The sequence below is a fragment of the Echinops telfairi genome, unplaced genomic scaffold, assembly GCF_000313985.2.
Source record: "Echinops telfairi isolate 266 unplaced genomic scaffold, ASM31398v2 ScPeMD7_7400;HRSCAF=8409, whole genome shotgun sequence".
In the NCBI taxonomy this organism is placed as follows: domain Eukaryota; kingdom Metazoa; phylum Chordata; class Mammalia; order Afrosoricida; family Tenrecidae; genus Echinops; species Echinops telfairi.
Window position 1 is genome coordinate 49,207,017 of NW_022111300.1, and position 15,414 is coordinate 49,222,430.

Genomic DNA, 15,414 nt, shown 5'->3' on the forward strand with positions numbered 1-15,414 from the left:
TTGTACACTTGTTGCAATCATGGTTCTCAAAACATTTGCTTTCTACTTGAGCCCTTGGTATCAGCTCCTCATTATTTTCCCCTCCCTCCTCATTCCCCCCTCCCTCATGAACCCTTGATAATTTGTAAATTATTATTATTTTGTCATATGTTACACTGTCCGCTGTCTACCTTGACCCACTTTTCTGTTGTCCATTCCCCAGGGAGGAGATTATATGTATATCCTTGTAATTGCTTCCCCCTTTCAACCTCACCCTCCCTCCGCCCTTCAACAAGCGGCCATCTAGCTCAGAAGAAACAAAGCCCACATGAAACAAGCACACCAGTCTGGTGATCATGAGGTGCTGAAGGGATCAGTTATCAGGCATTAAAGAACAAAACATCATATCATTCTGTGCTCACCTCCCTGATACAATCGCTGAAGACAAACGGTGCACAGGGTCACTTGTTATCGGAACCGACTCCACGGCATCAAACACCATTTGTGTTTGACAACAGTACACTTTCATGTAATTCTATTATCCTCTGTGCTATCATTAGAATAGGTTTTTACTTCTATCCATGATATAGACTGCACACTGTATTGTTATTATTTTTGCTGGAAATAGTCAATTATCTTTTAAAGGTGAGCCAAAAATACCATTGACCAAAATGTGCCGTATATTTACCACTTGGCTATTCTTTATGCCTTGAAGAATACCCACATTTCTATCAGGTGTCATTTCTTCCTGCCTGAAGGAGCTTCATGCAGCAGAATTCAGGGAACCCTTTTGACTGGAAGATGCCTGGGGATACACAATGAGACTTTCAGTTTGAGACACCGAATTCCATGACAGCAACATGAAGCAGCCAGCAAGCATAATTTCAAACACCCGAGGCTATTTACATTTAAATTAATTTAAGGCAAAATTAAAGTTGCTGAATTTATTATCGATTGGTATCTGCACAATGACACCGAAACGTGACTACTGAAAATGATAAACATTTATGATCTCACATCTGGGTCCCCAATTGAGGCTGATTGGAGGTGGGTGGGATGTTTGCCAGATCAGGGGTTTGGGCTGAAGAAAGTTGCCTGGTAAGGTAGAGTTTCTAAATACCCTTAAAAGGATACAAACAGGCCCAAGAGCCCTGGGACTACAGTGGTGGGGGCTGGGAAGCTAGGGGACAGCTGGGTGGGGTCAGGCTGTCAGCTGCTTGCAGAAGAAAGACCTGCCAGTCTGCTTCCATGAAGATTGTAGTCTCGGAAATCCTAGGGGGCAGTTGGACTCTGTCCCCCAGGTTGCTGTGAATAGGAATTGACTGTACGGCACCCCATTGGTCTTTAAGTCTACAAACATGTCCCATCGCTGTCCCATCCCAGGGACTCATTCTGAGTAATCCAGAGATGCTCTACATAGAGAGGGGAGCAATCCGTGGAGGCTTTGGAACATGAGAATAGAAGCTCAGACTTGAAGATGTGTCTCTTGGGAGTATTTTGTGATGCTGATAATGATTTTGGTGAAGGTTTATGTAAACCAATGCCCATTAGGTAGGTAGTACTTTTTAAATGTTTCATTGTGTTTCTGGTGAAAATGTACACAGCAAAAAACCAGGTTCCCATTCACTAGCTTCTACACACCGAGTTCAATGGCATTGGTTCAGGATGTGGCAATATTCGCATGTGCCTGTTCCAGTTTCCATCTATCTGTCTTCGGCATTCCTCTGCCTTCTGCTTTTGGTGTTAGAGGATTTGCTGACTCTCATGAGTTGCTAGCAGCACAGAACTCGTGGGCGATATTCTTTATTTTGGAGCTAACTTGCTTATGCTAAGAGGTGACTTCAGGGGATAGCGCTAGTTTAAGGCTTACAGAATGTTTCTGCTCTTGGGGAAACAGTCATGGATTCCTCCAGTCTTAACTGGTTCAGTTAGTCGGGTTTACCAAGTACGTTGAGGTTATGTTCCACATCTTTCTCCCTTTGATCAGGAGCTATCTACTGAGGCCCTGAGCCCGACTTCCAGTGGTGGTAGCTGGGTAACACCTAGTTCTTCTGGTCTTCTGGTCGAGAAGGTTGAGGTTCATGTTGACAATTAGTCCTGTAGGTTTGTTTTGACTCTCCATGCTGTATTTTTCATTTCTCTTTCTCTGAACTAGCAGGAATCAATAGTTGTAGCTTAAACGTTTTTTTCAAGCTTTTAAGGCTCTAGCACTAGTCAAGCATAAACCTTATGCAATATACGATGTCAATTGATTGAACTATCCTGTGAGACAATAACCCTGAGCGTGAAGACAAGAAAACGAATCCTGTGACGTGAATGATCAGACCCAAGAAGTATCAGTACCAGTGACTCTTGTTTAATTATGTATACATATATATGCTTAGATAGGTGCACACAAACACACACAGACACAGAGTGCTGGTGACGATTCTGTGGTTAAGTGCTCAGCTACTAACAGTAAGATTCAAGGGTAGAACGAACCCACGAGGGCTCCACGGGAGAAAAATGTAACAATCTGCTTCCATAAATAATTATCATCTTGAAAACTCAATGGAGCAATTCTACCCATAATTCTATGAAGCAATTCTATCAGATAGTGTTACTATGAGTCAGAATGGAATCAGCAACAATCAGGACACACACACACATGCTTGTATACAGACATAGACATCTATAGAGATACACATGGCTTTTGGTTATTGTTATTGCAAAATTCTATATGTTATGTTGCTATTGTTGCTGGTGGTGTTGTTAGGTGTCGTGAAATCCATTCTGACTCACAGTGACCTAGTGAGCAACAAAAACAAGTCCTGAGCCATTCTCATCATTGTTGTTATTATCGTCTAACCCTCTGCTGCAGACCTTGTCTCCATCCATTTCAGTGGGGGTCTTGCTCTTAACTGACCTTCAACTTCACCCAGCACTGTGTTCTTCCCCAGGGACTGGTCCTTCTTGAGAACATATCCAAAATGGATGAGGCAAAGTCTTGCCATCCTAGATTCTAAGGAACAGTTTGGTTGTATTTCTTCCAAGACAAATGGGTCTGCTCTCTGACTAGCTCCATCATTCAAATGCATACGTTCTTATCCAGCCCTCCAGATTAATGGCCCAGCTTTTACTTGCCGTTGTCGTTGTTGTTAGGTTCTGTCAAGTTGGTCTTGACTCGTCGCGATCCTATGTACAGCCGAGTGACACACAACCTGATCGCGAGTCATCCTCACGATTGTTGTTACGTTTGAGTCCATTGTCGCAGCCACTGCGACAATCCATCTCATCGAAGGCCTTCGTGTTTTTCATTGCCCCTTTCCTTTAGCAAGCATCATGCCTTTTCCCAGAGTCTGGTCTCTCCTGACAACACATCTCAACGACTTGAGTGAAGTCTCACTATCCTAGCTAAGCTAAGGAGCATCCTGGCTGTACTTCTTCCAAGACAGACTTGCTGGCTCTTCTGTAGTATTTGCATTTTCTTTGCCTGCATCATCATTCAAATGCATGCTGGTCCTCTTTAGTCTTCCTTATTCAATGACCAACTTTCACAGGCATACGAGGTGACTGAAAATACCATGGTGTGAGTCAGGCACACCTTAGTCCTTAGAATGGCACCCTTTTGTCTTCAACACTTTAGGGAGGTTTTGTAGCAGATTTTCCTAATGAAATAGGTCACTTCATGAGTCTTGATTGTTGATTTAATCACAGTGAAATCCTTGACAACTTCCATCTCTTCTCAATTTATCACGTGCTATAGCATTTACCAAAACATGCTTGGCCTTATGTCTAATAGGTAGATACTTGGGGTTCAGTAATTTGCCCAGTGTCAGCCAACTAGTCAGTGAGAGGTCTAGGATTTAAATCTAGAAAATCTGTGGGTTAGAAACATTGATTTTAGGAAATCTAAAGTGACTGTATTATATGACTTCTTAGATAAAGGTAGTTTCCAAGTAAAGCCAGGATCAAGGTCAGTAGTCACTCTGATGATGATGACCATGACAACTGTGTTCTGACAGCTGTTACGGCAGTAGCTGTGGGTTATTAACTCATTAGCATACCAAATACAGTATATACATTTGTCAAGTTTATTCTTCCATAAGATCAGTGGAATAGTAATCCCAACTAAATTCATTTTAAAATAAGGAAACAAAGCTCAGAGAGACTTAGTAAACTGCCCAAAGTCACTGATACCCTTAGAAGTGAACAGTTCCACATGGAGACCATTGCTCTTTGTAATTAATTGATGCTCAGGTCTGGTCCTTGGCTTATGAAGCTGACCCCTTTCAGTCACAGAGAGTCAATGTGTTGGACACAGAAGCATTAAGTCAACAACACATCATTTAAAAAGAACATATCTGCTGATGTATTGTTGGAAGGAAAATTGTTGTTGTTAGTTGCCATCAAGTTGATTTCTGATTCCTGGGGACCACAGATGTCACAGAATCAAATTGCACCATGGGATTTTCTTGGCTCTAATCTTAACGGAAGCAGATCAACGATTGTACATCTGCACAGTATTGCTGGGTAGGTTGAAACCACCATGTCTAGGTTAATAGGTTAGTCAAGCACAAAGCATCTGTGCCATCTAGTGACCTGGAAGAGACATTACTCAAAACTCTCACTGCCACTGAGTAGATTCTGACTTAGAGAGCTCCTTCTGGAGCTCTGCTGGTGTAGTGGTTAAGTGTTGGACTGCGTCCATCCACATGGCGAACAGTTTGATACCACCAGCAGCTCCGTGGGAGAAAGACTGGGCGTTCTGCTCCCATAAACAGCTGCAGTCTCAGAAACACACAATTCACTATGAGCTATGAGTCAGCATTGGCTCGATGGTAGTGAGTTTAGTCCAGAATAGGAGCCCTGGTGGTGTAGTGGTTGCACATTGGGCTGTGAACCACAAGGTCAGCAGTTTGAAACTACCAGCTGCTCCACAGAGAATAGCAGTGCTTTCCCAAAAAGAATTACAGTCTTGGAAACCACAGGGGCAATTTGACACTGTCCTATAGGGTTCCTATGAGTCCCATTAGCTCGATGGCAGTGAGTTTGGTTTTAGAGCAGAATAGAACTTCCCCTCTGGATTTTCCAAGGCTGTAAATCCCCACAAGAGCAGACAGCCATCTCTTTCTCCCCCAGAGCAGCTGGTGGGTTTGAACCACTGACCTTGGGAGTAGCACCCTAAAATGTAACCCACTATGTCCCCAAGTCTCTCTCATTGGAGTTCATCTATTTAATTCCTTTACCCGCGTAGTGAGAAAAGGAAACCACAAGATTTTAGCAGCATAAAAAGGTAACTATGCAGTTATAACTCTATTATCCAACATGAAGGTTTTTCATTTTAAATCAGTACAACCACCGTGAATCCCACTCTTTCTGGCAGAAATCCCTTACCTTTTGTTTTTTCCAGCTTCCAGCTTCCAATAGAATCCTTCACTCATTTGTTGCCAGGAAAACAAGTCAGCTCAGTTGTGTTTTCTTAGCTCTGATCATAGCAGCCTGGGGAAAAGGGAGTCTGGGACCATGACTCCCAGAGGGCTTGGCTTCCCATCTCCATCCCACGAGGCTGAAGACCACCAGCCTGTGTGCTGAGCATATTAATCATATAGATTGGAGGAAACGTGGTAGTAATTCAGTGTGTGCCAATAGATTCACAATGAATTCAACTAACAGACTATTTAGAAGTCAACCCTTTCCTTCCTCTATGTCAGTTATGTCGATCTTCACACACTTGCCATTGGCTGTATTGGTTCCCAGTAAAGTGGTAGAGATGTGCAGCTGACAGAGAGAGGAGAGGTCCTGGAGGAAGATGGGCAGAATCCAGGGATCTTCCCTGGTGTAGTGGTTGTTTTTTGGAGGGGCGACCAGATGTTCCAGGATGCGACCTTCATTTTGCAGGATCAAGTGTTTTGTCTGTTGCTTTATCCATAGATGATCAAGGTCCAGATATCTAGTTTAATTCTGTCTGGTGAGTACTTCTTGAGCACCTGCTGCAGAGTTACTTGGATGTGACTATGATAGTCCTTACCTTGAAGGGCATCCATTGCAGTGGTGGTAAGAGGCATGTCATGAGACAGTAACCACACAAGGTTGCCAGTCCTCTGGAAGAGTCCTGGCTCTGGTTCAGGGTGGGAGAAGAACCTGGCACAGATATGGAGGAATGAGGAAGACTTCCTGGAGTGTGATTTCACATTACTTACATCCACATGTCTTAATTCTCAATGTAACTGTCAGTTACTGATTCATAATGGTGTTACATCCGAAAGCATGCCTAATTGTCTGGGAACATCTTGTTGGATGGCTAGGTTCACAGAATACATGGTAAAAACAAAGAAACAAATTCATGCCACTGAGTTATCCCCACTCCCAGCAACCCTACAGGATGCAGTAGAACTGCCCTGGTGGGGTTCTGAGGCTGTAATCTTTTATGGGAGTAGATAGTCCCATCTCACCCATGGAACAGGTGGTGAATTCGGAACTGCTGACCTTGTGGTTAGCAGCCCAACGTGTAACTCACTACACTACCAGGGCTCTAAGTTACAGTTTGGAAATGTGTTGGTAAATGAAGGACTCGCTTCTGCCCAGGAGTCAATTATGATGTGTAACAAGCCTACAAGACAAAGCAGACTGCTCCTTTGGGCTTCCAAGATTTTCAGTCTCGGCAGGAGCAGACAGCCTCATCTTTCTATCTAAGAGTAACTGGTCCATTTGAATGGCTGATCTTGTAATTCGCAGCACAATGCACAATCCACTCTCCCACCAGGCCTCCCTGAAGGAAAGGTTAGTCAAAGGAAAATGGGTGTTGTCGGGACTGTTAGGCCATCTCCGCACCATGGCTTTGTTTTATGTAAACCATCTTTATATAACCTGGGAAACACATGTCCACTTGGGGGAAAGCGTGACCTGTTTTTATCATTTCTCATTGGTCACCAAAATCTCCTTTATGATAGCTCACCTCATAAGAGAGACATAATTAAGATCGCCTCTCCCAGATTAGATATTTCCGGGGCCCTCTTCCTGATAAAGCATTAGCAAATAAGAGCCTCTTTCTGAATGCATTCATGAATTTCAAACCTGATCAGAAACTTATCTGTAAACCATCACTCTGGGGAAGGCTCTTTTATTGAACAAGCATTACATTAGTTCATTGAAAACATCGAGAAGTTTTCATTTCAGAGAGTGATGTTTTTTTCTGACCCAGTCTAGAGGCTAGTAGTCTCCTAGAGGTTAAGTACCATGGACTGCCTTAACTTAAACCAGGTCTCCCAAATACACATCATGGTCTCTCCTCCCAGAGCTGCCCAGGGATCTCTCTGGTTTATACCATGAGCAGCATCCAGACTGATAATCTCATTGGCTGAGGGATTTGTGCCTAAGAAAAGTTTATAGACTATCTCCTAGTTTTGAGCCATGATGGCTAAAAGCGAAAAGCCAATTATAAGAGGATATTAAAACCACCTAAAATGAACCAGCCACAAATGGTCTTTCTTTCCAAAACAATTTCTAAATGCCTATCAGATTCTGGCACATTAATAGCAGCTCTCACTTCCTAAGACTAGGAATTTGATATTCTGTGCTTGTTCCTGTTCCCAGGACTCTGCACTGAGTCTTGTCCTGTTTCTAAGACAGGGGCTCCCAAAGCAAACCCACCCTGCCGCTGTGGAGTCGACTCTGACTTCTCACGATCCCCGTAGAACAGAGCTGAGCTGCTCTGCAGGGTTCCCAAGACTCCAACCCTTTATGGGAACAGCCTCATCATCTTCCCAAAGAGGAGCTAGGGGGTTCAAACTGCAAGTCTTTTGGCTGATAGCTCAACATTTAACCCAATGCATCATTAGGATTCCTGGCAATATGTTTAGGAGCTGGAGTTTCCAGTGCTTGGGTCAGAGACCCGGGCTCTAGCTGTCCCAAGGATCTGCGTGTACCATGTCCTAGATCTGTAATAAATTCCTCTGAAAATGAGTGTTTGGTTGTCAGGTACCCAAGCCCCAAGTTCCCTGTGGACATATCTGGTACTGATGCTATTCCACTCCTACTTCTGCCTCCCATCTATCAGAACACGGATGTAAACATTTCTTACTAAGATGATACTTGTGGTCTCTCTGTTCCAGGAGGCATCAGGGGATGACCACAGAACAGAACTTCCTCTCTTCAATGTGACGTTCACCACTGTCATTTCCTTTGAATAGCCAGTGGCAGGATTCTGGAGGGAAATCCCTTCTCTTTATAGTCTTGGAATGTAGCATTGACATTACACTTCCCACCTGCCGATAGGGAAATTGATAGCAGTCCAGTTATCACAGCTGTCCCATCTCGTCAACAAAATTATGTAAAACAATAGTCACTAAATCCTTTCAATTCTATTTCTCTCTGAATTCATGACATGACATCACTGTTTCCAATCTTGAAGTGGTGTGAACACAGGATTGGAAATCATAGTTACCAGAGCCACTCGCTAGAATTGCAGTGTAGGGAAAGATCATATATCTTTGTAGAGAGGTATAATCTGCTATAATTGCAGAGTATGCTCTGTTAATTATATAGATTATAAAATAGTTTTGTTGACATATCATACAAGCTAATCATTCAGTCACGTTAAGGAATGTTTTGCGATCATCACCACGATCAATTTCAGAACATTTTCTTTTCATACTCATCGTTACTTGCTCCTCATTTTCCTCAAACTTGCCCTGCCGTCCCCCTAGGCAATTCAGCCAGCCACTGTCTCTGTAGATTTGCCTATTCCGGATTTATACAGAAAGTTGCACAAAACACAAACAAGATGTAAACAGTAACAAAAGTCCCAACAACAATGACTAGACAAAACAGAAAAGTCTCAACATATTAAAAACTGAAACTTTAAAATGGGGCAAAGGGAGATCAAATGATAACGTATTACATTTCAAACTTGCCACAGTTGCCTTTACAATGCTCTCTAAGTGAAAATCAAGACTATTCGCATCCTGGGACTGTGGTCAGCGGGAATTCACGGGAGAATTTATCCATGTGCAGACCCTGCAGGCAGATTTTCAAATTCTGCTGTCACCTGTAGCCTTGTATAAACTGGGCGTTCACAATTTAATACCACTGCCTCCTTTGGACTTGGATTTTATTATTTGCAATGCATGGGTCATACAGGCTGGTGTGCTTCTTCCATGTAGACTTAATTGATGCCTTACGTAGATGGCTGCTTGTTTGAAGACAAGCTTTCAAAACCCCGGACACTATTCTTTCTGATAGCGGGGCACCATCCGGTTTCTTGACCGTATTTTGCGATATCCCCCATATCTTCAGTGATCTCTCCACGAGGGCACGCTCCTCCTCTGTAAAAACTGTGTCACACACTATATGCAGAGCGACTCCTTCCTGGTTTCACTTAAAAAACACATACAACGCTATGATCTTTCCATATCAGTAAACAAGTTTCGGATGTACTTGTTACGTTTTTGAGTATATGTATTGTTGCACGGATACATTGTAATCCACTTCACTAGCTCCTTGCTTATGAGTGCAGAGGTTGAAATCCAGAATTGCTGCTACTAAAAAATCGGCTGAAATAACCAGGGCTCAAAAGTCCTTTGGCACATGGAGGAAATAACCATAGTGGGAAGATTCTGGCTCAGGGGAAATATGAAGGAATGGTTTCGACAGCAATTGTCAAATTGTTGTCATCCATCCATTGAACAAATGGCCACTCCTCCAAGAAGTGTGTCGAAGCTCCTGTTTCCCACGATGTCTTTGGCTCTTTGTGAAGGCCTCTTTGAAGCCTTCTTGTGTGCACCCGTGTCTGGGCCAGCCAGAGCATCTACCACACATTGAAATCCCACTTGATTTGGCCTTCCTGCAGATCTCCGGATTTTGAATTTGGTCAATATTCCTATGTTCAGTCTTTTTTTAACTTATTGATAAGGAAAGCTTTTCTCTATGATGGACCTTGCCTGTTCTCGCCTTGGTGTGGGTGACAAATACGACCCCAGTTTGCCATCTGCCTTTTAGTTTTGCTTGTTATAGTGCTTGTCAAACACATTTCAATAAAAATATGTGTTTATTGAATTGAATCATTGGCTTAAACAGCTTTTATATTTATTCATTTATCTTTGCACCTGGCAGAACACTTAAACAGCTTTTTGATGATGTACAACATGTAGAATATTTTCTCCATTCTGTTTCCTTCTACAACTCTTATGTTTTATTTCTCAAGACATTAAGTATTTTCTACAACTGAAGTCAACTGGATAAATCGAGTTAAACTAAACTGACTCACACACAATGTAACCCGTGGGTTATTAGATAGATAGATAGTTATCCTGTTGCAGCAACATCATTTATATAAGATACAATAATAATTTATAAATTATTAGGGGTGCATGGGGGAGAGGGGAGGAGGAAGGGAAGGGGAGGGGGGAAAAAGGAAAATTAGAGGCTAGCGAATTTTGGGAATGATGAGGGCAACAAATGTATAACACAATTGATCTATGTATTGTGATGAATTGTATGAGCCCCAATAAATTGATTAAAAAAAAAAAAAGAAAAATACATTTTCTGCTCTGATTTGAAATTCTGAATTTATTATCATCTAAATTCCTAAACTCACCAAAGTCATTCTTAATATCTGTTTTATATTTCTGTTATTTTCTTTAGCTCCATACAATATTAATCAGTTATTTAAAGCTTCTTCTATGATAGTTCAAACGTCCAGATCATCCCTGAGTCTGATTTTAGATCTCTTGTTGTTCCCTTCTCCCTGGATTTGTTGGCTCTCCCCTCCCTTTTCCCTCCCTTTGCTAATTCTGGGCTTCTTCTATCTCCATGTGAAGTTGGTAGTCAGTTTTTCCAATTCTTTGAAGAAGGATGTTGGTATTTGTATCAGGATAACATTAAACTCATATCTTTACTATATTGAGTCTTCATATCCTTGAACATGGGATGTTTTTCTATATGTGGAGATCAGGCGTGGTTTCTTGTAATAGTGTTCTGTAGTTCTCCTCATACACATCCATTTTTTTAGTCAGATATATTCCTATATATTTCAATTTGTGCTTGGCTATTGTGAAGGGTCCTACTACCTGTTTGATCTCCTCTTCTGTGGACTCATCAGATGTATATATAAATCTGATAGATTTCTGTTTGTTGATCTTGTATCCTGCCACTCTGCCATATTCCTCTATCGCCTTCAGCACTCGTCTTGTGGAGTTTGGGGGGCCTTTCATATATAAAATCATATCATCTGTGAGAGTTTCACCTCTTCTTTCTGCAGATGAATACCTTTGATGTCTTTCTTTATTTTGACGTCTTTATGTTGTTAGCTAGGACCTCCAGGATGATGTTAAATAAAAGTGGGGACAAAGGGCATCCTTGTCTGGTCTCCCTTTTCAGTGGGATTGTTTTAATCTTTTCCCCATTGACTACCATGTTGGCTGTTGGTTTTTCATGTATAACTTGTATTATATTGAGGAATTGTCCTTCCATTTCTATCTTTTTGACTGTCTTAAACAGGAATGGGTGTTGGATGTTGACGGATGCTTTTTCTGCATCTATCGATATTATCATGGAGTAGCTGTTCTTGAATGGTCTGGGCTCACGACGGTTTCAAGTCACTCATGGTAGAAAGCTTTTGACCCAGTGAGTTTTCACATTGATGTAGGCTAGGCGTGACAGGAGCTGCTCAGAAACTGGAGACTGTTGTTTCTAGGGGGAGAAGGATTAGATGGAGTCTTTTCTCCATTGGCATCTTCCCTTCTCTTCATCTCTGCATGGAGAAGGTCCCCAGCTCCTAAATGTTCTTTGGAACACCTGTTCCTGGCAAGGAATGAGGAGATACAAACTCCCTTTGACTCTTCAGCTCCTGGAGACCTACACTCTTGCTAGCTCACACTTAGCCTTTAGCAATTTCTTTAAATGTTACCCTGAATTCTTGTTACCTGTTTGCACAGCTTTCTCCAAGGAGAGATGGTGTTTGACTCTTCTTGGAGGGTCCTTGTCTTTCCTAGATTTCAGGCTACTGTGTTGGATTTCTGTTGGATTCCATGTGCTCTGGGTTGCCCAGATGATTTTTCTCTTGCTAGAATGAGAGCATCACTGTTTGTAGCTGTCTACATTGTAGGAGAAACTGGAGGGCGTGTGCTTGTCTGGGTCACTCACAGCTCTTGCACACCTTGCCCAGATCAGGCGTCAGAAGTCTCCTGCTGGTCCCGTTCACACTCCAGGTTCAGTGTCTATTGTGGTGAGGAAGTCATGCCGGGTTTTGTATCCAGGGTAAGGGAATGACTGGCAAGGAATGCAATTTTTGCAGTGTATGTGTGTATGTGTGATGTGTGTTGTGTTTTCAACTTCTCCTACCAAGCACCATCACTTCCTGCTTCTCTTGTCACTTCCTCTGAATGTTTCTGGTCAACCTCAGCTGCCCTTAGTTTTGGCAGCTTTTACATGAGTTTGGGAGATGACAACTGAAACTTTATCGAAAATGGAGTTTTATTATATTGTGTGTGTGTGTGTGTGTGTGTGTGTGTGTGTTTCCTTTGAAGGGAAAGATGCTGACACACAGCCATTTTCACTCTGGGGAAACTTGTTTTACTCTCCCTTCAGTGGCCAAACAAGTTTCTGGTGTATAATTTCATCTGTGAACTTAAGTAGCAGGAAGAAATTCTTAGGGTGACTAGATACCATTTATGAAATGATTCCCCTTAAAAATTAGTAAATTGACACCCTGGCTTTGAAATATGTAAATTAGACACTTGTGTGTTTAAGTAATTAGAAACTCTTTTCAAAAAGCATTCCCTGTCCCTCTCAAATGAGCCCACCCCAGTTCAACCCACCCAGTGCTCCTGAGTCCTTGGTGAAATCCTTCCACGCTTCCAGTAGGATTGGAGAAAGAGCTAGGTAATTTACTTTCCAATGCACTCTGCCTAAGGCCAAAATTATCTACATGCTTGGTTAAGGATCAGACGGAATTCAATGTGAAGACTCTACTAATGGATTTTGGGCTTTCAAAGCCCAAAAGGAGTCCTAGTGCCGTAGTGGTTATGAGTTGGGCTGAAATCCACAAGGAAAGCAGATCAAAACCACTAGTCACGCAGTGGGAGAAAGTCACTCTTGGACAACCCCCAGGGGCAGTTCCACCCCGTCCTATGGTGGCAATGAGTTGACACCAACTCAATGGCAGTGAGAATACAGAAAGCAGTTCATCTCTTAGGGCTTTTGGCTTTTTTAACTATTTAAATAAAGAGAATTGTATAAATAGTCTCGAATATCCCTCCCCAAGTTATATTGGCCATCACCAAGACCCAAACCCCAAACCCATTATTGTAGAGTCATGGTTTAAAACCAGAAAAGGTGTGTGTTAGGGTTGTATCTTCTCACCATACTTATTCAATCTGCATGCGGAGCAAATCACCAGAAAAGCTGGATGATGTGTGAAGAAGAATGTGGGAGTAGGATCGGAGGAAGGCTTATGAACCACTTGTGAGATGCAGATGACACCACCTCGCTTACCGTAACGGAGGAAGACTTGAGACACTTGCTGATGAAGATTAAGGATTGTAGCCTTCAGTATGCATTACAACTCAAAAAACTCACAACTGGACCATTAGTTAATATCACGATAATGGAGGAAAGATGGAAATTGTCAAGGATTTTGTCTTGCTTAGATCCTCAATCCATACTCATGGAAGTAGCAATCAAGAGCTCAAAAGACACATGCATTGGGTGTACCTACTTCACAATCTTCTTTAGAGCGTTGAAAAGGAAGTCTGTTACTTGAGGCCACAGGTGTGCCTGACCCACGTCTTGGTGCTTTCAATTGCCTGATATACATGCGAACATTTGGACATTGAGTAAGGAAGGCCTAAGAAGGCTTCATGCATTTGAATTGTGCTGCTGGTGAAGAATATTGAAAGTATCATGGACTGCCAAAGGAACAAACTAATATGCCTTGGATGACGTATGACCAGTATGCTCCTTAGAGGTAAGGATGGCGAGACTTCATCTTACATATTTTAAACATCTTACCAGGAGAGACTGGTCCTTGGAGAAGGACAGCATGCTTTGTAAAGTAGAGGGGCAGCGAAACGCAGGAAGGCCCTCAAGGAGATGTACTGACATAGTGACGGCAACAGCGGAAGGGCCGCGGAAGCATAGTAACAGTTGGGAAGATGGAGCCAGACCAGACAGTATTACAATCTGTTGTGCATAGGGTCACTATGGGTTGGGATCGACTCATTGGCACCTAATGACAACAAAAACAGGACAGAGCAGCTCCACCCCACAGGGTTTCCAAGAGAAAGGAGCCCTGTGATGGTGTGGGTTAGCCATCGGGCTGCTATCTGCAAGCTTCAAACACACTAGTATGGAAGCAGATGTCCACCTTGTTCTCCTTTGGAGGGACGGGTGGGTTTGAACTGCTGACCTTTTGGTGGGCAGCAGGCACTCTAACTAATGTGCCCCCAGGATTCCCTCATTTGGCAATTACTCATTACAAAATGATCCATGATCTAATTCTAATGGAGGACAAGTCAGGCATAAAGAGGGGATTGGAGCCAATTGTTCTAGCAAGAAAATACATATTTCATTCATGTCTACTCGAAGTCCTCCTCTCAAAAGCCAGCTTTAGGGCTAGAAGATGGGGCTGTGAATCTGGGCAGTCAAGGCATGGCCCTGGATAGGTGGGCTTCTTTTCTGAGGGTCAGTTTCTTTATTTCAGTATGGGGCTTTGTAAGCAGGGGCTTGTGATGTGCCTATTATCAAACTCAGACTGTGGTAGGCCTTCAGCTGGTATCTGCAGCAGCAGCGGCTTTCTCCAAGACTGGCACTCTCCAGCTTTAGGGGCACATGGAATTCAGGTGACCCCCAACTCCGGCATCCCTTGGTAAACCCCACCCATTGTTTTCTTGACTCGGAGGTGAACCTGGACTCCAGGGCACAGAGGCATGCCTCTGCCCTGTCTGATGACGGCTCCTGTTGGATTTATGGTGGTCTTCTTGAGCAACTGCTTCAGGAAATTGAGCACAGGTGTGTGCCCATCCTAAGCCCTTGAAGGGCGTTTCTAGTTCTGACTCACAGAATAATGCCCTGTGATTTGAAAATATCCACTTCAGATCCTGTATTTATGATGCACTTGGTATTTCCCAGTCAATTTTAACCTCACTGCCCCACCTGAAGCCTGTCACTGCAGGAGGTGTTGGCAGAAGAACTGGTTATACATTTACATCTATGCAAACTTCCTCTCCATCCCTCCCCAAGAGGTTACCAGAGGCTCAGGGACCTTTAAAAGTGCTTAAGTTGAGTTCCACCTTCGTCCTGAAGTTGTGTATTTGGACAACACCCTCTGGCCCACCCACCCAAACAAAGGCACACACAACGACCATGTGCTCCATCAGGGACATGCTCTGGAGAATATGCTCTGGCACTGCCAGTGTGCCCGTCTCCCATTTGTGGAAGTAGGGCCCCCAGGGTAGC